The sequence below is a fragment of the Artibeus jamaicensis genome, unplaced genomic scaffold, assembly GCF_021234435.1.
Source record: "Artibeus jamaicensis isolate MK-2021 breed Jamaican fruit bat unplaced genomic scaffold, CSHL_Jam_final contig_391, whole genome shotgun sequence".
NCBI lineage: Eukaryota > Metazoa > Chordata > Mammalia > Chiroptera > Phyllostomidae > Artibeus > Artibeus jamaicensis.
Genome location: NW_026521814.1, coordinates 7,884,830 through 7,908,017, shown reverse-complemented (window position 1 = coordinate 7,908,017; position 23,188 = coordinate 7,884,830). Strand labels below are relative to the sequence as shown.

General features: G+C 39.9%; 1 pseudogene; it reads left to right on the top strand.

Moving 5' to 3' along the window:
* The first annotated feature begins 9,216 nt into the window (after nucleotides 1–9,216).
* Nucleotides 9,217–22,960, top strand: LOC119045825 (translationally-controlled tumor protein-like; annotated as a pseudogene).
* Nucleotides 22,961–23,188: the final 228 nt, after the last annotated feature.

The following is a 23,188-nucleotide window of genomic DNA, read 5'->3' as shown; positions in this document are numbered from 1 at the left end:
GTGTTAAAAACCATGACTCATGCACCCTAAATGGGAGAATTTTATGGTATGTGTATATCTCAAAAACACTGTCATAAGACAAAAGCATTCACAGGGATGTTGTTGGCTTTTTCTGTTGTACCTTCAGTGGTGCCCAGAAGGCGGAAGCCGTGGGCCAAGTCAACATACTACAGATGACTGTTCGCTGCTCCCCTCAGCAGTGGTGGGTGGATATTACCCCAGGCAGCACTATAGGGTATAGGATTATGACATTTTGGGGGGTCCAGTAACTATGTAACTATGAATGGCTCTTTGGGGTGACCAAATGCTCTGTGGGGATCCTGAATCAAATCTCTGAGCTATTGTGAGAGTGACCAGATATGCCCCAATTTCTCGGCTTACTGTGAACTGCAGGATGCCTTTCACATGACAGGTACTCAACAGATCTATAACGAAGGAGGAAAGACCGAGACTCCCCCTGGATCCTCTGGCTTGGAGTCAAGTGTTTCAAGGCAATTTTTAATTTTTACACCTAGGACTGCTGCCCAGTACTCCAAAACATGTCGATGCAGTACTTTTAGAACATTCAAATATAGTGAATTATGTTACTATTACATTTATTTTAAAAATCTATCCGCATATAAAAGTAATCTTCTTCCCTAACCCCCTGCTCTTCACACAGATACTACTTGGTCTTTTTAAATTAAGGAAGGTGGGGTGGGGCGAAGTTGGGATGGGCGGAGTCTGCGCAAGCCTTTCTCTAGAACAGTAGTGACACCCTGTGGCAAATTCTTACAATATCGACGTTAAACAGTGGGTATGGATTCTCTGTTTGAAGGCAAAAATTACTATTAGCCATTAATCAGATCTGAAGAGATGAGAATTTGTTGAGTCCCTACTATGCACTGGAACTAAGTTACTGCTTTCATAGATATTATTATTTTTTAATAATATATATTTTAAATTTTATTTATTTATCTTTAGAAGGGACGGGAAGGAGAGAGGGAGAAAAATATCAATGTATGGTTGCTTCTCGTGCGTCCCCTGCTGGGAATTGGCCTGCAGGGAATCGGCCTGCAACCCCAGTATGCGCCCTGACGGGGAATCGAACCACGATCTTTTGGTTCACAGGCCCGTGCTCAATTATTTTTTTATCTTATTATATATTTCTCCCATATGACTAGTTGCTAAATTAATTTTGCATGCATTTATGTCATAGAGCAGCTATGGCATCCAGAACCCCTAAAATTGTATGCAACAATGTGCGTGTGTATTTTTAGGGAAATGGGACGTTAGCTTTTAGAATATGTTCCCAAGGGCTCTGTGCTCCTATGAAACTTGACATTGGTACCTTATAGTATGTTTCTCACAATGCCACCATGATACACTTTGGACTTGCTTCATCAGTCTCTTTTTCTCTGGAAGTTGCCATTTCATCTGGAAAACCACGTTCACCTGAGGTTAAAAAAAAAAAACTTTAAGAGACTTGAATGAAAAAAGAAAAAAAAAGTAATGAAAACGAAAAGGCAACTGAATAGGGTTACATAGCATTGCAATGCTGTACAGTGGAAAGAGCACTGGACTACAAGTCAGCCCCAAATCCATCACTTCTGCCCTTCTGAGCTTACTCAAGTTAGTTAACCATTGAGTCTCGGTTTCCTCATCTGTGAAATAGAGACACTAATGTCAGAGAATTATTGTAAGAATCAAAAGATGGCGATGAGTTTTTAAATATAACCAAAACTATAATCCATAAAAATGTAATAAATTGGACTTTAATAAAATTAAAAACTCTTATTATGCAAAAAATACTGTTAAGAGAATGAAAAGACAAGCCATAGACTGAGAAAATGTTTGCAAAACACATGTCTGATAGAAGATTTATATTTAAAAATAAAGAATCCACTGAGAAAACTGGTGCTTATAAGTTTAATAATGATAATTTATTGTATAAGCATAAAATTTTATTTGTAGCATTTATACTTTTTGATTATAAAATAATACACTCATCATAGGAAATAGAAAAATGAGAGAAAAGGATAAATAATATCCAATTCATCCCATAGCTTAGCATTGATAATTGCTACCATTTTGATGTATTTTTTTCCTTTTTTCTGAACATACATAAACATACATATATGCTGTCCTTACTTAACTGATGTTCAACATTATCCTCTTCCTACCACCGATGGGGGCCTTGATGTCTACCAAGAAGGAGCACCCCCTTTCCAACAATGAGGTGTAGAATGTCAAGTCCCAGAGGTCCATGATGTGACATCGGCCAAGCTCTGGAGCCACATCCGGGTGAGGGCTAGAAAGAGAAGGTGAATACACTCCTCTGCAGTGTGCTTTTTGGCCTCTCTGTCCTCCGAACGGAACTTGTTTGTGTCTGGGGGCGTGCACGTGTCCAAGTGAGTGTGAGGGCGCACGCACTGCACAGGGGCGGAAGAAAAGAGGGCTGAGAGTCCAGGGCTGGGGCTCTGTGATGGCCCTGCTGGCTGCCCACCAGGCAAAGTGGCTGGGGGAAGCTGTTGGCCAGGGCTTTTGCCTTATCTTTGGAACACTTTTACTAAAGTGTGACACAAATACAGAAAAGTGTGCAAATTATAAGTATACAACTAGAATTTTCAATCTGAATGTACCTAAATTAAGAAATATTACTAGCACGCCAGAACCCTAAACTATACTTCCTTCCAGTGATTGCCTGCCCCAGTGAGGGGCTTCACTTCGAATACTATTGATTGTTGTCTACTAAACAGACTATCTTTCTATAAAACACATGTAAAGTGAACTATTGTACCTTCATGAGCACTCTGAACACAGTGAAGGTGCAGCTGATGTAAGTGATTCACAGCCAAAGTTTCACCAGGGGAATGAGGCCTGTGGACTCTGATGTGGAAAGGCATCATTGCAGCCCTGGCCTTGGCTATTGCAGGTTGGCTCTCTTGAAATCACTGGGGTGTCCCTTGCCCTCTGATTGAAATCCTATCTAATCCATGCTTTAAATCTTGCCTTTCCAACTTCAGTATACCAACACTGACCAGTTGTCCTAATTCACATCCTGCCCGGCAGAATTAATCTCCTTAGCCGCCTTGTCCCAGTCCTTGTCTGCTTGACAGCTGCCAAGTTGCTGCCTGCCCTGATCCTGCCCACTATGACCTCCACTAGGTACCATTGCTCCTAATTTGTAGCAGGACTTTTGAAAAGCCTAGGCCTAGATAACTCATACTGAGGAAACAAGAGAATAAAATATAAGGAATAAGATTCAAGTAATTGACAAGGATAGGAGCGAGCAGATATATTTCTTTTTGCCTTTTGATAATTTATTTTTATTCTTTTAAAGATGTTATTTATTTATTTATTTTTAGAGAGAGGGGAAGGGAAGGAGAAAGAGAGCATCAATGTGTGGTTACCTCTTGCACACCCCCAACCCAGGCACATGCCCTGACTGGGAATCAAACTGGCGACCCTTTGCTTTGAAGGCCTGTGCTCAATCCACTGAGCTACACCAGCCAGGGCCCTTTTGATCATTTTTAAGACATAGAACTTCCAAGTTTGCTTGTCCAGGCTAGAGTAAAGACCAAATCAGGGAAGTCAAAATAGGTTCCAAACTTCATATTAGTTCATTTTGGGGATGATGTAAGAACTCATCAAACATACATAGAACAGATTAAAAATTGCCTATACTTTGTTGTTAGAAGTTATCTATCTGTTCTTTGCACAATTTTATTTTATTTTTTGCCATGTTCTGCACATCTTTGCTGTTGCTGGTTGGAAATCTTTAAAACAGCCTAGAATGCTGTCTTAGGATGGTCAGTGTTAGGAGGAGGCCCTGAGCATTTTGTAGGCGTTCTGTATATAATGTACAATCCAATGAGTTGCAGGAGTTGAGGATACACACAGGGCGAGGGTGATTTACAGCATCCTTTATAATTTAGAACACAAGGGGTAGAGTCGGAAGAGACCTTAGAGGCTAAAGACATCAACCACCTACTCAGTGAAGTAATCCCTCTGACAATAACCTTGATAGATGGTTTTTAAACATCTGTTTGAATGTTTTCAATAATTTCCGGTGATGGTAAGCTCAGTGCTTATCTAGGCAAGTCATTTTATTTATTCCAGCTTGAATTATCATAATGCTTTTCTTTATAGTGATTTGAGGTCTGTCTCGTTGTGACTACTTCCAGGGAACCCAGTTCTTTCCTCAGGAGTATTACAGATAAAGCTTAAACTATTGCCAGATTTTCTAATGTAGTAAGAGAGTTACCGTGTCATTTTTCGCTTCTCCAGGCTAAATAACTCAGTTCTTTTCACCATCCCCTAACCAGCCTGGTCTCCTTGCTGTAGGTAGTGTTCATTTTTCTTTTAATCAATGTCCCAGACAGGATACTAAACATCTGTAATATCTTAATTTGTATGGTTTAATTTATCATTTTTGTCTTTTATTGATAGTTTTTAATGTCATGAATTTCTTTTTGTATATTTGCTTCTAAGCATTGTTTAGTTTTATGTTCTACATTTAGATCTGCAACCCATTTGGAGCTAATTTTTGTATAGAGTTCAAAATATGGGTCAAAGGTTTTTTTTTCACACAAATGCCCAATTGTTCCTACATTATTTGTTGAAAACAAAACCAAAAACTATCCTTCCTCCCTTGAAATGCCTTTGCATCTTTGTCAAGGTTAATTATGTGTGATTTTTATTTCTGGACTCTATTTTGTTCTTTTTCTTTGCCAATAACACTCTCTCGATTATTGTAGCTTTGTAGTAGAGCTGTCTTTTTAAAAAAACATTTTATTTACTTATTTTTACAGAAGGGAAAAGGGAGAGGGAAAGAAAGATAGAGAAACATTGATGTATAAGGGATATATTGATCAGATGCCTCTCACATGTCCCCATCTGGGGAACTTGGCCCACAACCCAGGCACATGCCCTGACTGGGAATTGAACTCGCAACCTTTTGGTTCACAGGCTTCGATCCACTGAGCCACACCAACTAGGGCTGTGGTAAATCTTAAAATAGAGTGGTGTGGCTCCTCCAACTTGATACTTCTTTTTTAAAGTTGTTGTGGCTCTTCTAGTTGTTTTGCTTTTTTATACAAATATTAAAATCAAATTGTCTATATCTACCCAAAATCTTGTTGGGATTATGAGTGGAATACATTAAACCCATAGATCAATTAACATCTTTACTATATTGAGTCTTCTAATTCTTGAACATATTATGTCTCTCCATTTACATAGGTCTATTTTAAAAATCATTGTTTTTTGACCTGGCTGGTGTGGCTCAGTGGATTGAGTGCCAGCCTGTGAACCAAAGAGTTCCTGGTTCGATTCCCAGTCAGGGTACATGCTTGGGTTGCAGGCCCAGTCCCCAGTAGGGGGCGTGCAAGAGGCAACGACACACTGATGTTTCTCTTCCTCTCTCCTTCCCTTCCCCTTTCTCTAAAAATAAAGTCTTAAAAAAAAAATCATCGTTTTGAGGTTTACAGCAAGTAGTTCTTGTAAAACTTGTGTTAGCTTTATACTTATATATTCATTTTTGGAGTTTTTTGTAAGTGGTATTGTTTTAAATTTCAGTTTGCAATTGTTTACTGCTGCTATATGAAAACATGTTTGATGTTTGTGTGTTGGCCTAAGAGCCTGTGATCTTGCTAAATTCACTTATTAGATCTAAGAGGTGTTTTTTTTTTTTTTTTTTTGTAGATTCCTTCAGGTTTTCTATACTTTGTCAATGAAACAGTTTGCACTGCTTTGGGGGACCACACCTCCTCTGACAGGAGAGGAAGTTTTGGGACCTCAGAGGCACCCATAGCCTCTGCTGCCACCACTGTCACTGCTGCCACTGTGGCCATGGGACTGTCTGGGTTCTGGGGCACGGCAGAACGGTGAACAGAGAAACATGGCGAATGTCCCCGCTCTCGCTGAGTTTCAGGAATACCCTTTCCCACTCCTTGAGCCAAAACCAGAGAGCTTCTCTTGGAGGGCTCTCTGTTCACCCCTAGGTGCCCACTCCTGAGTTTCCAGAGTCTTGTGTTCAGGCCAGAGGTACTAGGAGGAACAAAGGGGAAACTCCATACTGACTCCAATTCCGGTCTTCTTCCGGAATCCCTCTGCTGTCGTTTACTTTATACTGTTCTCGAATAGGAGCTGTGGGCACTCTGTCTAGGTGTCAGAGCCTTGTGGCCCAGGTGGGTGACACAGACTGTCAGAGCTTTTTAAGAAGTGAATTGTCACCCTGGGTGGTGTGGCTCAGTGGACTGAGTGCTGACCTGTGACCCTAAAGATCAGTGTTTCGATTCCCAGTCAGGGCACATGGCAGCCCAGGACCCCAGTTGGGGGTGAGTGAGAGGCAACCATTCGAGATATCTCTCACACACTGATGTTTTTCTCCCTTTCTCCCTACTTTCTTCTCTCTAAAAATAAATAAATAGAATCTTAAAAAATATTTTTAAAAAAGAAGTGAATCATCTCATGCTTGGAACTCTCCTCTCCTTCATTCATGCATTTTTTGAATATGCTTTTAGTGATTTAAATTGTGCCCTATTGGTATTGACCTATGATCTTTTTGATTCATTGTATTTCATCTGTTCATTGTTTTATTGTGTGCAGTTCCAATAACTAATCCCTTGTTGTAATATATCTTCAACCAGGTAATTGATTAAAACATTGATTAGGTTAAGGCTAAGAAAAGAACTTTGGAAGAATGTTATAAAAGATCTATAGGTTTATTCATTCATCCATTTAATTAATTAAGTACCTACCACATGCTAGGTACTTTGTAATGCTCTGGAAATATGGAGGCAAATATTGATAAAATAAATCTGTTGACAGAGATCCAGAAAACAATGCACTTTAGGCATTGTCCTTCAGTCATCAATGAATGCACCTAACTTCGCTAAACCAAAATGAATTGAGCCTGGGTCAGGCTCTGGGAGGCGTAGAGAAGATACAGCAGTGAACAAGTCACTGACAGTCCTCATCATCACAAAGTTGTCAGTCTTATGGGTGCTGTCATACGGCCCTGGGTTCTCCATTTTGCCTACCAGGCTAGAGTGAAAGACTTTGTCACATGGCTTTCTGAAATTCCTGTCTTACACCCGTGATCCATCCCTGACCCACCAAGGTAGACATCCTATTAGAAAAAAGAGGTTAATTTGTGAAATTTGCTCTGAGTTATCTCCAGTTTCTTTTCTAAGTGCTGATTAGCATTATGTTAAAGCCAGTTTACATTTTTTTAGAGCTTGATATTAGTTAATTGTTTGAATCTAGAACCCAGTATCTCCCTTACAAAAAAATAAAATATTTATCTTTAACCCCAACTGCTTTCTATCAACTGAAACTTCTTCCAACCCATGTCCCTCATGGTGGTTCCTTCTCTGTCTTCTATTGTGCATGTCCTCTGTTATGAGGCTTTTAAGCTCCTCCTTTGTCTTTGGTTATATTCTCACCTCACTTAGAAGCTTCTTTAGAGGGAGGAAGTGGGTAACCACAGTCAGAGCAATTGATCGTTAGAGAGAATGGAGGCAAGAGAGAACCAGAGAGATGACGATTCCTGATGCTGTTATCTATGCATAGGTCTTGCTTTGAATGTGCATGTTTGGTATGAGACTGATACTCTCTACACACTCCTGGGGTGACCCTGTTTCAGGGTTACAAAAGGGGGTGGATACGACACTGTTGGCAGAAAGGATTTATTTCAGGATACAGAGTAACTTGAACAGAAATTGCTCACATTTTCAAAGTATGATAGCACCTGTTCCCATTATGGGCACTTTCTCAGTGCCCGTAAGATCCAGGTGAAACTCTGAAATTCCATGATAGAAAAAGTAATTACTGTTAAAACCAAAAGTTTCTCCTTCCTCTCTTGTAATGGGAGCATAATAATCTCTAAACAACGAGAATTGATTAATACCTTCTCTTCTCTTCTCTTGCTGGATTCCAATGCCAGTAACTTCAAAAAGTCTGGCAAGTTTGTGATTTAGACACTTTTACATGACAGATATAACTATTACCTTACTACAGATACTTTAGAACACACACACAAAAAACAGCAATAAAAGCAATAACAGAAGCAAGCAACAAAATCCAGTCTTTTGCAAAATATTGATTGCACATCTGAACTGTGCAAACTCAATACTTTCAAACGATTGCCTTGTACTGCCTTCCCTCCTTCTCTCATTTCACAATGCAGAACTTTCCCACTAAAATCAATCACCCTTTGTCTCAGCTCACGTTTTCCTATGTACAGGAATTACAATGGTTCTGGGCAGTTAATTACCCATAAATCAATCTCTAAAGCACAGAACATGTCAGTCGCTTTTGTAAACCCCCCATGTTCCATTTTGCCTCAGTGACTTTTTTATAAACCTAATTGTGTTGATGCACTGGCATATTTATTGCTCACCGCTTCACCTTTTATGCTTATCCCTGGCTGCCCACAAGGTCCTTTCAATTGATCAAAACCACAATTCCCTGGTGTAAGAAAGGTCACGTTTACGCTAACAATGGGAACCCGCAGCCGTGTTTTGTGGGATGGGTCGCCAAGGGGCACATCAAAGCAAAGCGGAGACAGACTTGCATGGGTCCCCGAGTTTTTACTTTCCCAGTGTCAGAAACAGAGGCAAAGAAATGATTAAAACAAACAAACAAACAAACAAACAAACAAACAAACAAACAAACGTGACTACTGCCTCACACTTATTCAGAGCTCTGAGAGGGCAAATGGAAAGTCCTTATTAAAAAGGAATGTCTATCTCTTTTTTTCCACTCAAGCTTAGACCAGAAGTTTTCTCAGCATAACCGAGGACAATGAAAGAGCAGAGCGGGAGAGGAGTCAGCTATGAGAATTCAGCTACTGAGGCTCCTGGCCAGCAGGTGGCGTGCGGAGGATGCGACGTCTGCAACATGCTAGGTTAATTTGTCTATTTGTCTTTCCTTCCTCCCTCCTTTCCTTCTGTCCTTTCCTTACTAGGCGAGAAAGTGTTAGAAGCAGAGATCATACACTCAAATGCCTCCGTGGTATGAATGATGTTTAAGGACCGCGAGGGATGGAAACGTGTGAGGACTGGAGAACACGCCCCCGTCTTAGAGAGCAGACCGCTACTCACCCCCAGCATGTTCTTTGTAGGAATGCAGGGTAGTGGTGCCAAGATTTTCTGAGTTTTCAAAAGGAACCTCTTAAATATTCAGTGCTGACAACAACACTGAATCACATCAGGTGAGAAAAAGCACGTTATGGGCTGGATCTGCAGTCTGAAGTCGACCAGTGCTTCAGGACATCCAAAGCTCCGCTGTCCTGAAGTTGAGGGTGAGGGGATTGGGGAGGGGACTTGGAGAGGTCAGAAGTGATTATACTACAAAGCAGTGCGTGGTGAGGGCCACAGGGTAGGAAAAAATAAGGATGGTTTCAAGGAGAAAGCTTAATCTCAACTGGAATAATCAAGGCTTCTTTGAAAAGCTAAGATCCAATTTAGTTCTTGAAGATGAAGAATTTTGGTAGACAGCAATGGAGAGAAGGCATGAACAAAAGCACAGAAATAGGCAGTCTCAGGGAGTGTGCAGCGCCGTATGTAATCAAATGGGGCTTCACGTAAATCTGGAAGGAGAGATCGGAACTAGGTTATAGAGGGCCCCAGAACCAGATTCAGAAGTTAAGTTTTATTAACATTCAACTGGGACTGGAAAGGCATTGAAGGATTTCAGAGAAGTGACAGGAAGAAAGTGGTTTAGGAAAGTTATTAGATACCTGTGTATAGGATGATGAAAAATGGGAGAGACTATGAGCAGAAAATTAGAGGCAATTGAAACACTCCAGGCATAAATTAGGAAGATGCAGTGGTGGAAGAAAAGAAGAGATGATGGGGAAAATCCTGAGAAGAAAGAGTGAGCAAGACTAATGGTGTCTAAAACAGGCCACGTCTACACCTGAGATGTTTTTATCTCCTCTGGGGTCTTGGCCCTCTTCTAGCCCAGGGAGGGGGTATGAGGAGGAATCTTCGAGGTGATGGTCATAGAATGTGGGTATCAAGTATGGTAGTTGAGTACGTGGCTTCTTGGTCCATAATCTTACTAGTTCATCTATTGCTGGTGTCTGTCCTGGCCCTGGTGGCAATCTTGTGGGAGTCCAGGATTCGTGCAAAAGTGTCAGGTAGGGTCCAGGAGGAAAGGTGGGTGCCCCTTCCTAACCAGCAGGACCACAGATCACAGGAACCAGGATCATAGGTGGGTAATGCAGGGATACAAAAGTTTACAGGTGTTTGTCCTTGCATTCTTGGACAGGTGTACCAAAGCTAATCATAAAGACACTCTATGTACTGTTTTAGTGGGGTTTTTTGTTTGTTTTTGAGGGCTTGATTAGTCAGTCGGATTTTGAATGGCAGGTATCAGAGTAAGAAAATGCACTTTAATCTAGGAGGGTGTTGAAAAGGATATTCCAGAAATAGGAGACAAATTTATATATATGTTCTAACATTATTATGTCCAAAAAGCTGTTCTTATTTTTTCCTGTAATTTTTCTTCTTTTCTTTCTCCTGCCATATGGTTTTTTTTAAAAATCGAGATACAGTTCACATGCCATAAAAATTCAGCCTTTTAAAATGTACAATTTAGTGGGTTTTAAGCTGTGTAACAATCTCCACTGATTCCAGGACATTTGCAGAATCCCAATGGTTGGGTCATAAGGAAACCTACACATAACTTACTAAAGAACTGCCAAGCTGTTTTCCACAGTGGCTGCACCATTTTACATTCCCACCAGTGATGTATGAAAGTTTTAATTTCTCTACATCCCCGCCAACACTTGTTACTGTCTTAAAAAAAATTATTATAGCCATCTTAGTGGGCCTGGTCATATGTCACTGTGGTCTTGGTTTGTAGTTCCTCAATGGCACAGATTTGGGGTATCCTTTTATGTGCCTATTGGCCATTGTACGTCTTCTTGACGAAGTGTCTATGCAAATCCTTCATCCATTTTTTCACTGAGTTATTTGCCTCTTTATTGTTGATTCTAAGTGTCCTGCCATTTTGCAGGCTTCCCTTCTGTGCAAAAAAAGGATCATCCTTTTGCAGATACTCCCTGTGAATCCTTTCCTTCTTATGGGGAGTCGATCAGTCAACCCATAAAAAGAGGAGAAAGAACGGGTCCCCACTTTCAGCGTGGGTTTGTCACAGCAGCACCAGTGAAGACATTCCTCAGAGGACCTGAAATCGTCTCAGACCAAGAAAAATTCTGGCCTTGGGCTGTCTCGATGTTCGTAATTAAGAACCTAAGAACTGACAAAGAGGATTCTGGACACTGGTCAGAATCCTGACATCAGTCCTTGCTGATTAATAACGCTGCGAGATCTAGAATTAGAAAGTATCTTTCATATGGGTGTATCCTTGGGGAGTCAGTAAGGTTCCCCGTATTCAGAATATTCCTGGATCCCTGGGGAAATGTTTGAGTTGCGATAGACAGGCTCCCTCAGCCCTGGGGGCCCTCAGCAGCTTCACCCTGAGGTTTCCGTTCAGGCACCTCCCTGCCCCTAACAGCCAACACTCCCTCCCATTCCCGTAGCCACATCCTCTGTGACTGCTGGCATGCAGTGTTGTAAAAGGGTTTCCGTTACAAAGTCGTCATTGAGTAGAAAAGAAAGACCTAGTTTTTCCAGGGTCGTAGGCTCCGGCAGCTTATGGGACAAAACAAACAGCTTTTCTGGAGAAGAGGAATGCCGTTTCAGGCATCCACTGTTGATCAAATTTATTGTTTGTACCTCACACATAAACCGAACAGGGATGGATTGTAACATTCTAGCGCAGAGCAGCAAACCCTGCCCCGAACCCCACACCCATGCCCAGCCTAGAACCCCTAGCACTGGCCAGTGGGTACAGAAGGATATTTAGGGATGAGGGTCCAGAGACCTGAGCATCCTTGGCTAGGACTTCCTAGGGGCTCTACCCGCAACTCCAGGACTATCCCCTGGCACGGCTACTGATTTGAGGTCCAGGAGGAATTCTACCGACCCGGCCCTTTGCATTCCCTTTCCCCCTCCCTCTGGAGGCTGTTTCAGGTTTCTCCACAGTCCTCCCATGCCTCAGCAGGTCATGGTGAGCTGGAAGATGCCCCCCAACTTCCCCAGCTTCCATGGGAAGCCCTTGGTCTCAGCCCCAGAGGTGGGTCAGGGCCACCCGGAGATGCTGCCAAGCCCTTCAGCAAGCCCTGCCCTTGTGGAGGGGAAAAGCTTGGATGTGGGGGGGGGGGGGGAGACTCCTCCGGCCCGCAGGGTGCACAGGTGGCGGCAGAGAAAGAGCTTGAGGAGCCACAGGGACCTGGTGGCAGGGACGGAGCCTGGATAGTGTTTTCCTGGTTTCTTCTTGTTGATAATTAGGGAATAAAAAAAAGTGCATCTTCTGAAATCTCATTAGACACCGATTATCCCTGCTGGAGGCTGGGGGCGAGAAGGCTGGGAAAGGCGAGTCCTTCCAGGATCCCACGGCCAGGAACAGCGCTCTTCTCTGTTGTAGTATTTCAGGGCACTGTTTGGAAGGCACGTGACAGCTCTTGCCCCGCCCTGTCACTCAAGAAACTCACCAACTCAACAACAAGCCTCTCTTTGCGGTCCCTCAACACTCACAGGCTCTGTAGCCTCACACTGGTGACGTAGTGTATCATAATTTTCCACTGGATTTACACGTGCTGCCACCTTTGGAGTCCATTTGAAAATGTGTGAAATATTACGTCATGAGAATGTGAGATGCATTTTTAGCAGCCTCTGCCCCGCCTTTCCCCTGAAACTAGGGCCTGGTTGTGCAACTGAGAACAGTCTGGCAGGACAGAATATGTGTTGTGGCCTCTTAATTTATGTCATCCGATGTAAGATTTGTTTTTTAAAATGCACTGGCTGGTGTGGCTCACTGGATTGAGCACCGGACTTCGAAGCAAGGGGTATCCGCTGGATTCCCAGACCAGCACAAGCCAGGTCCCCAGTAGGGGGCGCAAGAGGGACAACCACACATTGATGTTTCTCTTCTTTCCCCTCTCCCTAAAAATAAATAAATAAAATCTTTAAAAAAATAAAAATAAAAGCACACAATTATAGTTAAAGTTATTATGAGACTATACATATCTTAATGATGTTCAGAAAGAATATGGGTATTTGTAAGGAAGTAGATGTTTTTAAATCCTAATTGCTTAAAATGATCGTTGAATTTCTAGTACTTTAATATTTATCCATTTATTTACTGAAATACGATAATTTCAGTTCCACTTAAAAATTTGTTGTCTATTTAAAATGAGTTATTTTTAGACACAGTATGACCACTTATTTATTTATTTAATATTTTATTTATTTATTTATTTATTTATTTATTTATTTTTAGAGAGAGGGGGAAGGGAAGGAGAAAGAGAAACATCAATGCGTGGCTGCCTCTCACATGGCCCCCACTGGGGACCCGGCCCACAACCCAGGCATGTGCCCTGAGTGGGAATCGGACCACGACCCTTCGGTTTACAGCCTGTGCTCAATCCACTGAGCCATACCAGTCAGGGCGGAATAAGACAATTTGATATAGGAGGTTGTTTTTCAGTTTTGAGTGCTGACATGGCAGAATCAACCTTTGCTCAGTGCCTCTCAACCTGGTCCAAAAGTCGCTAAATTTCTAAACATTTAAAAAATGTTAAACATTGCTATCTTTACAACTAATGTCAATATAAAGTTACAGATAGTAGTAAACAATCCATTGACATAGTCATTGTTATGTTAAATTAGTGTATTATATAACCTAAAAATAAATTGCAATATCTTATATATTAATCAGACTAGGTAAAAGCATTCTTCTTGCAAAATTTGTGATTTTATTAAAATACTACTGATCTTTTAACTTCTATTAGAAAACTAATTGCTTGACGTGGCGATAGCTAGAAATGTCTTAGTAAGTTGACTTTTTTAGTTAATAGCAAATTCTTGTGCCAGGTTATGCTATTTTGGTAATCAGTGCCTGTGTTCTTTGGGACAGTTCTGTGGCTCAGGAATACTTACACACTGGGATCCTTGCTCAGTCTGGCAGGAGTTCAGTTTCCTGCATCTGATGTTTGGCAGTTCTCTCACTGGGACTCCAGAGATATGCAATAACCTCTCCCACGCTGTGTACTTTTTGACTTGTAGTCTTGATGAAATTATATCTTCAGCTATGACAGTGCAGCAACTAGCTAATGGTTGCAACTGCCTCATGTAAGTATTATTTTTCTTAATAATATTTAATGTTAACAAATAAGATTTCTTAACATTTAATTAAATTTATTAATTATTATTATTTTATTATTAATAATTGTTTTAAATAACATTTAAGTATCATTGAAATTTATTTTAATAAATATACAATTTTTATGAAATACATGGCCATAGAAATTAAATTAGATGTATTTTTATTAATGCATGGATATGGCTTCAGAAATGTACCTTTCACATTAAATGAAGGCAGTTAGTATAGAGAAACTCTCCTTAGCAGACATTTATCACATTTCTCTCTTTAGAAACAATTACTAGCTATATAAAAAGAGACCTTTATTTAAAGCAGAGGCATATAATAAATGTACATTGAAGACAGTGTCTCCAAAATAATCTAAATCAGGATTCAGTCAACTTACATATTTATAACTTCAGACTGATTAAAAGAAAAGATCTATGGGAAAACATATTTGCCAATGATACCTCAGACAAAGGTTTAATCTCCAAAATATACAAAGAACTTACATGACTCCACTCTAGGAAGACATCTAACCCAATTAAAAAATGGGAAAAGGACTTGAACAGACACTTCTCCAAAGAGGACATACAGAATATCCAGAGACACATGAAGAGATGCTCAATATTGTTAGCTATCAGAGAGATGCAAATTAAAACCACAATGAGATACCACTTTATACCAGTCAGGATGGCTATCATAAACAAAGCAACAAACAACAAATGTTGGAGAGGTTGTGGGGAAAAAGGAGTCCTTAGTTCACTGTTGGTGGGATTGCAGACTGGTACAACCATTATGGAAAACAGATATGGAATTTTCTCAGAAAAATAAAAATCGACCTGCCTTTTGACCCAGCAATTCCAGGGCTAGGATTATATCCCAAGAATCCTAAAACATCAATTTCAAAGAACCTATGCACCACAATGTTCATAGCAGCACAATTTACAATAGCCAAGAGCTGGAAGCAACCAAGGTGCCCATCAGTAAAGGAATGGATCAAAAAATTGTGGTACATATACACAATGGAATTCTATGCAGCAGAGAGAAAGAAGGAGCTACTACCCTTTGCAACAACATGGATGGAAGTGGAAAGCATTATGCTGGGTGAAATAGGCCAGGCATTGAAGGACAAATACCATATGATCTCACCTTTGACAGGAAGCTAAACAATAAAACAAACAAGCAAACAGAATAAAAACAAAGACACTGAAATAGAGAACAAGTGGGCAGTGACCAGAGGGGAGAGGGAAGGGAATTTAAGGGGAAAAATGGGGAGGGATTTTGAGGAACAAGTATGAAAGACACAGGGATGAGGATTGGGGGGTGGGGAATTGGAGGGAGGTGGGGAGATGGGGGGGGGCTGGGATGGGAGAAATAGACAAAAAAATGTACCTGAAAAATAATTAAATAAAAATTAAAAGAAAAAAGATCTACATGGAGAGTGTACTCATCTGATCCTGAAAAATATTCTTTTAAAAATTAGATTTTTAAGCAAGCTGTTCTATTTAAAATTGTATTAATGCATGTGCCAAAAAATAAATTCTAACAGTGCACGAGGTATAGAATGCAAAGTCTTCTTGTCCAGATCCCAGGTTCCTCCACCAGAGGCCAATATTGTTATCAGCTTCTTATGTTTGCTCCCAGATATGTTCTTGTTTAGATAAAAAGATAGTAGATAAATAGATAAATAAAATAGATAATAAATAGGTAAAAAGATTTTATCTATTTATTTTTAAAGGGGAAGGGAGGGAGAAAGAGAGGAAGAGAAACATCAGTGAATGGTTGCCTTTCATGTGCCCCCCATTGGGGACCTTGGCCTGCAGCCCAGACATGTGCCCTGACTGGAAATCCACCCGGTGACCCCTGGGTTCACAGGCCAGCACTCAATCCACTGAGCTGCACCAGCCACAGCCCAGATATATTCTTTATGCATGTATGTATCCTTTAAAAACCATTTCAGCAATACACTAACTAAGGTTGTGGGTTCAATCCCTTATCAGGGCACATACAAAAAACAACCAATGAATGCTAAAATAAGTGGCAACACATCAATGTTTCTCTCTCTCTCAAATTAGAAAATATTAAAAAAATAAAAAATAAAGCCATTACAACAATAAAGAAATATATAATATAACCATTGTTTTGCATTTTGTCTTCTTTACTATGTATCTTGGATATTATTTTTATTCAGTAGACAGATATCTAATTCATTCATTTTTCAAAATACAACAAACTTTATTTGTTCAACAAAAGTAACAGGTAATGTCAAATGGGCACTTATATTAAGAGAAAAAGTAACTGCAAGAAATGTTACCTTAAACACCTTGCAGTAACCTCCTTGCAGTTGCATTTAACTAAAGTCTGTTGCTGTGAAGAATACAGTGAATGTACAGGTATGGATGAATGCTTTGTATGTTTTTTCAATTATTCACCGAATACTGCCTTATATACATATATACATTAGATTTGAAAAAGATTTAATTTTCAGTTCCCAGATATACTTTGTTTTTGTTGGTCTTTCAGAAGAGGTCATCTAAAGCAGCAATTTTTAACTGTTGGGCTGTCAGAATTTTTGGAGTAAAATGTCATTCACTCCTGAGCCAAATAATGTAAATTATGAATTAATTTCCTTGCTTTTATAGTTCTGGTAATTGCTCTTCCTGAAGTTAATGATTACAGTATTTGTTTTGCTTACATACTTTTCAGCACTTATCTTTAATTTTTCTCCATGAAACTTGTGAAACTACTGTCAATATTTTCCCAAATGCTGACTGAACATGTCAGATGGTCTTTTGACTTCATTCGTTTTTGTGGGAAGTTTTCCATTACAGCCCTCTGGGGTGCACTCTGGACTGGTTGTTCTCCAGCTCGGCTGTCCCCCTGTAACTGTCCTTTGACTCATCCCTAAATTAGACACCCTGTTTTTTAAGATCCATGGTTTCCCTTTTTCTTGATGCATTTGCTTATTTTAGCTCTCTAAGAAAAAGAGTAAATTTGTTTAGCCTTGGTGCATCTGCAATGCTTTTTGTCTACTCCAAAGGTTGAGCAGGTATAAAATTCTAGGTTAAAAGTCATTGCATTGCAAAAATTTTTATGACTTCTGCCATCTAGGGTCATTAATGAGATATTTGAAGGCATTCTCGTTTCTGTTCATATGTGATTTTAAAAATACTTTTTAAAAATTTATTTATTGATGAGAAAGAGAGAGAGAAAGAGAGAGATCAATTTGTTGTTCCACATATTTATGATTGGTTGATTCTTGTATGTGCCCTGACTGGGGGTTGAACCTGCTACCTTAATGTATTGAGACGATGCTGTAAGCAACTGAGCTGCCCAGCCAGGGTTGTATACAAATTTTGAAGTTCTCTCTTCTAAAGACTTTAAGGATTTTCATGTTATCCCCAATAGTCAGTAATTGTATGAGATTGTCCTTGGAATGGGACTCTTTAAATTAATGGCGTTGGTGAATCCTTGACTGGTATCCTTCAGCTCCACCAGTTTTCTTGAATTATTTCTCAGATTATCACTTTCATTTTGTTTTTTTTTTCTCTTCTTGGCACTCAGAAATATTACATGTTCAATAACCAGGACTGATTTTCTGACCTTTTGTATTTTTCATCTTTTCCCTATTCCCTGCTCTCTCTCTTTCTCTCATTTTCCTACTTTCTGGTATGACTTTATTTTTTGAAACTTCTACTTAATTTTTTAAAAAACTAATGCATAGATTTTTAATTTTCAAGAGCTCTTTCCTTTTCTTGGGTTATCTGTTTTCATAACACTTATCCTTTCTTTCTTTCTTTCTTTCTTTCTTTCTTTCTTTCTTTCTTTCTTTCTTTCTTTCTTTCTTTCTTTCTTTCTTTCTTTCAGAATACACCTTCTTTTATTTCTCTGAGACCAGTTTTTGTCAGTTTTTTATCTCTTCCCTGTATGATCTTTCTTCTTTTCCCTCCTCATTCCTCATTTTTTTTAGTTTTCTTTCTCCCTTCCTTTTTCTATCATTTGCTTGTTTCAGTTTCTCTCTTCCATGTTGTCGTCTTCCAGAAATATCTGAAAAATCTTGAGCATTCATTTACATTTAAAGCTGGAACCCACCCTGGCTTGTGTGTCTCAGTGGCTTGAGTGCCAGCCTGCAAACCGCAAGGTCCCTGGTGGAGACCTTTCCATTCCCAGGAGACCACATGCCTGGCTTTCGGGCAGGGCCCCCAGTTGGGGGTGTGTGTGAGAGGCACCTGGTAGATGTTTCTCTCCCTCTCCTTCCCCCTACCTTCTCCTTTCTATAAATACACACATACATGAAAATAAATAAATAAAATTGTAAAGGTAGAACTCTAAGTGGTTGGCTGGAAGTCTTTGCATGGCCACTTCTTCTATGAGGTTTTTCACCATTCCTCTAACTTATGTGCTTTTAGTCTGTTACCCCCCAAAGAACTCTGAATCTCTCTTAGGGCATCCACACTCTGCTCTCTATCAGTTACCTCTACACCAGTCTTCTAAATGTGAAATCTCCTTGAGACAGGGATTCATTCCCCCGGGTGTGTTACTTCCTATCAGTCTGATAACCCTGGAGCATTTTGTGTTTCTTCCATTTCACTGTTAATGCTGCTTATCACAGTCAATTCTCATTGGTCAGGAACATAGTTGAAATTCCTGGGTTATCCTTGCATAATCTGATAAAAACAAGCATGGAATAATTTGGTGAATTTACTAAATAAAGGTTATAGACATTTTCGTTTTTGTGGATTTGTGGGTAGGGTAACTCTCCTCCAATGTGTTAGGTCTGCCAGTATTCAGGGAGTAACAAATGACACCCCAAGCATCCACAAAAGAAGGCTTACTGAAAACTGGAGCAATTTCAGAAGGTTTACTGAAAATCCATTGTATGTATCGTAGTGCTGTGTAACAAACGCCTGTGAGCTCCAATGAAACATAATCAGGGAAAGATTTTTTTTTCTTTTAAGGATGAAGAGCTTCTAAGCTTTCTATGAACAGTTTTGATTTTAAAAAGTTTCAGAATGAATGCATTTTTCTCAGCTTCCTTAGCAATAGTCATTGTTTACTTGCTATTAAGAATATATATTTTTAGCCCTGGCTGGTATAGCTCAGTGGATTGAGTGCGGGCCTGTGAACCAAAGTGTCGCCGGTTCGACACATGCCTGGGGTGCAGGCCAGGTTCCCGGTTTGGGGCATGTAAGAGGCAACCACACATTGATGTTTCTCTCCCTCTCTTTCTCCTGTCCTTCCCTTCTCTAAAAATAAATAAGTAAAATCCTTAAAAAAAGAATATATATTTTTAAAGATGATTAGGATTATTTTAATGTGAATGGATTAAATATTTTACTTTTCTGTTCAGACTATAAAAAACATTTACCTTGAAAGATTGCTTATATAATTGTGTATCATGAAAAAGGAGCTATTGTGAATTTATAATGTTTTTAAAAATTGAATCAAAGAATTAATAGAACTCTTGCTAAGATTTTCTGAATGGTGAAAAATGAAAGCTTAATTTACATTGATGATATTAAGATGAACAATTCAAGATTTACCTCTTTGCAACCAAAAATAAAATAAACTCTGAGAGTTTTGGTGAATCTCAATAAGTACAACAAAGAGAGTTTAATTAATTTCATGAAAATTGTGATGCATGAGTGTGTATGTTTATGTGTTTTGGTTGTACTTGGCCAGATGAAGTGACGGGGAGAGTTAGGCAGACGCTTAATTTTAGAGAAGTCTTACCTTACTTTGCATGGTGACTCCAAATGGGGAGATGGGTGAGATCACTCAGTAGGATTTGTAAAATTTTGAGGGAAGTTTCTAAACCCTTTTCATATCAAAGTTTTAAAGGATAAGGTAGAAAATGGGAAAGAAGGAATAGATAGAGAATGTCTTTGAAGAGAGCTCTGCCTGCCTCCTTTTCTATCACTTCAAGCCTAGTGCTAGGAGTGCCTTAGAAATCTCGCTATGTGTCTAATGCATTTGGGGGAGCAGAAGGTGGCAATGTGGACTAATGCCTAACTTTTGACTGAAGAATGTAGAAGGCAGGAATGTGGATTATCCGGCTGACCCAAGGTGGGAGCAAAGGATGCATCTGAGTTTTCTAGATTAGATATGATCGCTGGGAGAAAGAACAGGCCTGGAGCTCTTTTTAATCTTGTTCCAGCCTGGACTGAGTGCTGGGAACCCAAGAGAGACAATGACTATGGAATGCTGGGGTGGAGCCGCGAGTGAGAGAAAAATGCACCCAGAGGACTAGGAATTAAGTTGAATGTTCCCAGTGAGGACTTCTGAAGGCATCACAAGAGAGAACAAAACTTACCTAGCCAGCTTTAAACATCTGTCAGGGCAAGGACATTTTTTTTTTTTAATGTATTGATTTGAAAGAAAGAGGATGGGGTCGGGGGGTGGGGTAGAGAGAGAAGGTGAGACAGAGAAACATCAAGTTGTTATTCCACTGATTTATGCATTCTTGGTTGATTCTTGTATGAGCCCTGACCAGGGATTGAATCTGCAACCTTGGTGAAACAGGGCGACGCTCTAACAACTAAGCTACCCAGCCAGAGCATGACAGCTCTGATCAATAACTTTCCTTTCCCCTCTCTGCTTCCTTTTTCCTTCTTTCCTTCTGTTGCTTTGGCCCTTGAGGAGTCAGGAAAGACAACCAGCATGACAGGGGTAGAAGCCTAGGGTGGGGAAATAGGATTATGTTCCACTCTTTGGTTGACTTACCTACAAAGACCCTAGTTGAGAGAGGGACAAACATTGTATGTAAGGGTCATCATTATCTCAATTACAGCGTCAGGAGCTCCTCTGCTATCCAATTCCACAAACCCAATTTTTTAAAGATTTTATTTGTTTTTAGAGAGAGAGGAAGGGAAGGATAAAGAGAGGGAGAGAACCATTGATTGGTTGCCTGGGGACTTGGCCCACAGCCCAGGCCTGATCACAGGTTCAACTCCCAGTCAGGACACAGATGCCACTCTTGTGGTAAAAAAAAAAAAAAGAGAGAGAGAACTTTAGGTGCAGAAGAGCAATGTGCCAGACATATAGTTTTGGGCTGTAGCTCCTCAAGGAACATGGAATAAAATAGTTCAATCAGAATTCTGGAACTACTGATGTATATACCATTAGACACATAATAGTATTTACTACTGTTGCTGAACATGGAGTGGCATTTTAATGGTATGAAACCAGGAAAATCCTACTTGCCAAGCTCCTTGAAAGATCTTTGATAATTTGTATCATTCTTTTAGACTCTTTACTTGGACAACAGTTACCTCCTAACTCCTATCCATTAACTCCTTAATCTCAGCTTGGTGTAAATATAGAACATTTTGTGCTTCAGTGAAAAATTATGCACTATCTAGGGAATACCGTCCATGTTATCTGATTCTATGGGAGCTACTTTTAATTCTTTAAATTGTACAAAACTGATAGAAATGTAAAACATGCAAATTCCCAATCAACTATCTCCACCCCCTGCCAGCCCATGCCCCATAACTGTGGAGAAGCTAGTCTTACCTCTATTTGTGCATTCATTTAAACATTTTTTAGTCCATGTAAATTTGTCTTTTTTGATTTCTCCTTAGAATTGGCTGTAACATCTCCTCAGTTTTCTTACTGAGATAGACAAAATCTTTAACATGCACTCATTTTTATATTGGTAGAAGAGTCCTGATCTTACCTTTTTTTGGAAAATAATAACAATACGTTGTCAAAATATTAGTGTCTAGCAATCCATGTGTTGCTAAACAATGACATGAAGCTGTGATTATTGTTGCAGAAGTCTGATATGGAGCTACAAATTTTTAATAAAAACTTCTGGTCATTTCCCTTGTAAAATCAGTGCCTCTGGTGATTATGCTGGGTAGCCTATTATTTATGGGCAACAGATAAAAAAAGGCAAGGAATGTGCAGGTCTAGGGCAAGAGAATTCTATGACTCAACAACACCCTCTGCTCACCCTCCCATTACTGAGCAGATGAACAACAGGAGCGCAAAAGAACTGAAACATTGACATGAAATTATAACAGGCAAGGCCACCAGTACCTCCCCGCGCTCTAGAGCATCCAGAATAAATTCCCTTCTGATGACATCAGCAGAGATCATTCCTGTTAGAGACTTAGGAAAATGTAAAAGCCAGTTTCTATATTTAACTGGAGAAATCCTGGTGTTTTTTTATGGCAAATTAAAAAGAATCAGAGTGGCTTTTTCTGCCCACTCCCTCCTTCTCCCTAGTGCTGCTGGGGCTGTGAGCTCCTGGTTTCTGCTAAGCCAGCACCACTGTTGTCTCTTTCCAGCTGCCCTCGTGATTATCTATGGAAACCTCATCAGCCACGAAGAGTTGTTCCCTGACATCTCCAAGATGTGGGAGATTGCTGGCAGGCTTGCCTGTGGAGGGCAAGATGATCGGCAGGACTGAGGGTAACTCTGCTGACTTGCTTATTGGTGGGAAAAGCACAGTAATCGCTGGTGTGTATATTGGCATGAACCATCACCTTCATGAAAGAAGCCTGCAATAAGTACATCAAGGATTACATGAAATCAATCAAAGGGAAACTTGAAGAATAGACTAGAAAGAGTAAAACCTTTAAAGACAGGGCTGCAGATTAAGCACATTCTTGATCATTCTGAAAATGACCAGTTCTTTTTTGGTGCAACTATGCATCCAGATGACATGGTCGCTCTGCTGGACTACCGTGAGGATGGTGCAACCCCATGTAAGATTTTCTTTAAGGATGGTTTAGAGATGGAAAAATATTAACAAATTTGGCAATTTGGATCTATTATAACTGGTCATCGTAACTGGCTGCTGCCTTTCATCCACATACCAGGACTTAGAACAACAGGACTGCCGCAATCTTGAGCTCTTCGTTTTCTTTTGACCTTGATTTATTTGGAGTGAGGCACTATTTGTTTGTTTGTTTATTTATTTATTTACCTAAAGTAAAATAGGTCATGTAGGTTGTCTAAAAATAAAATTTATTTAAAC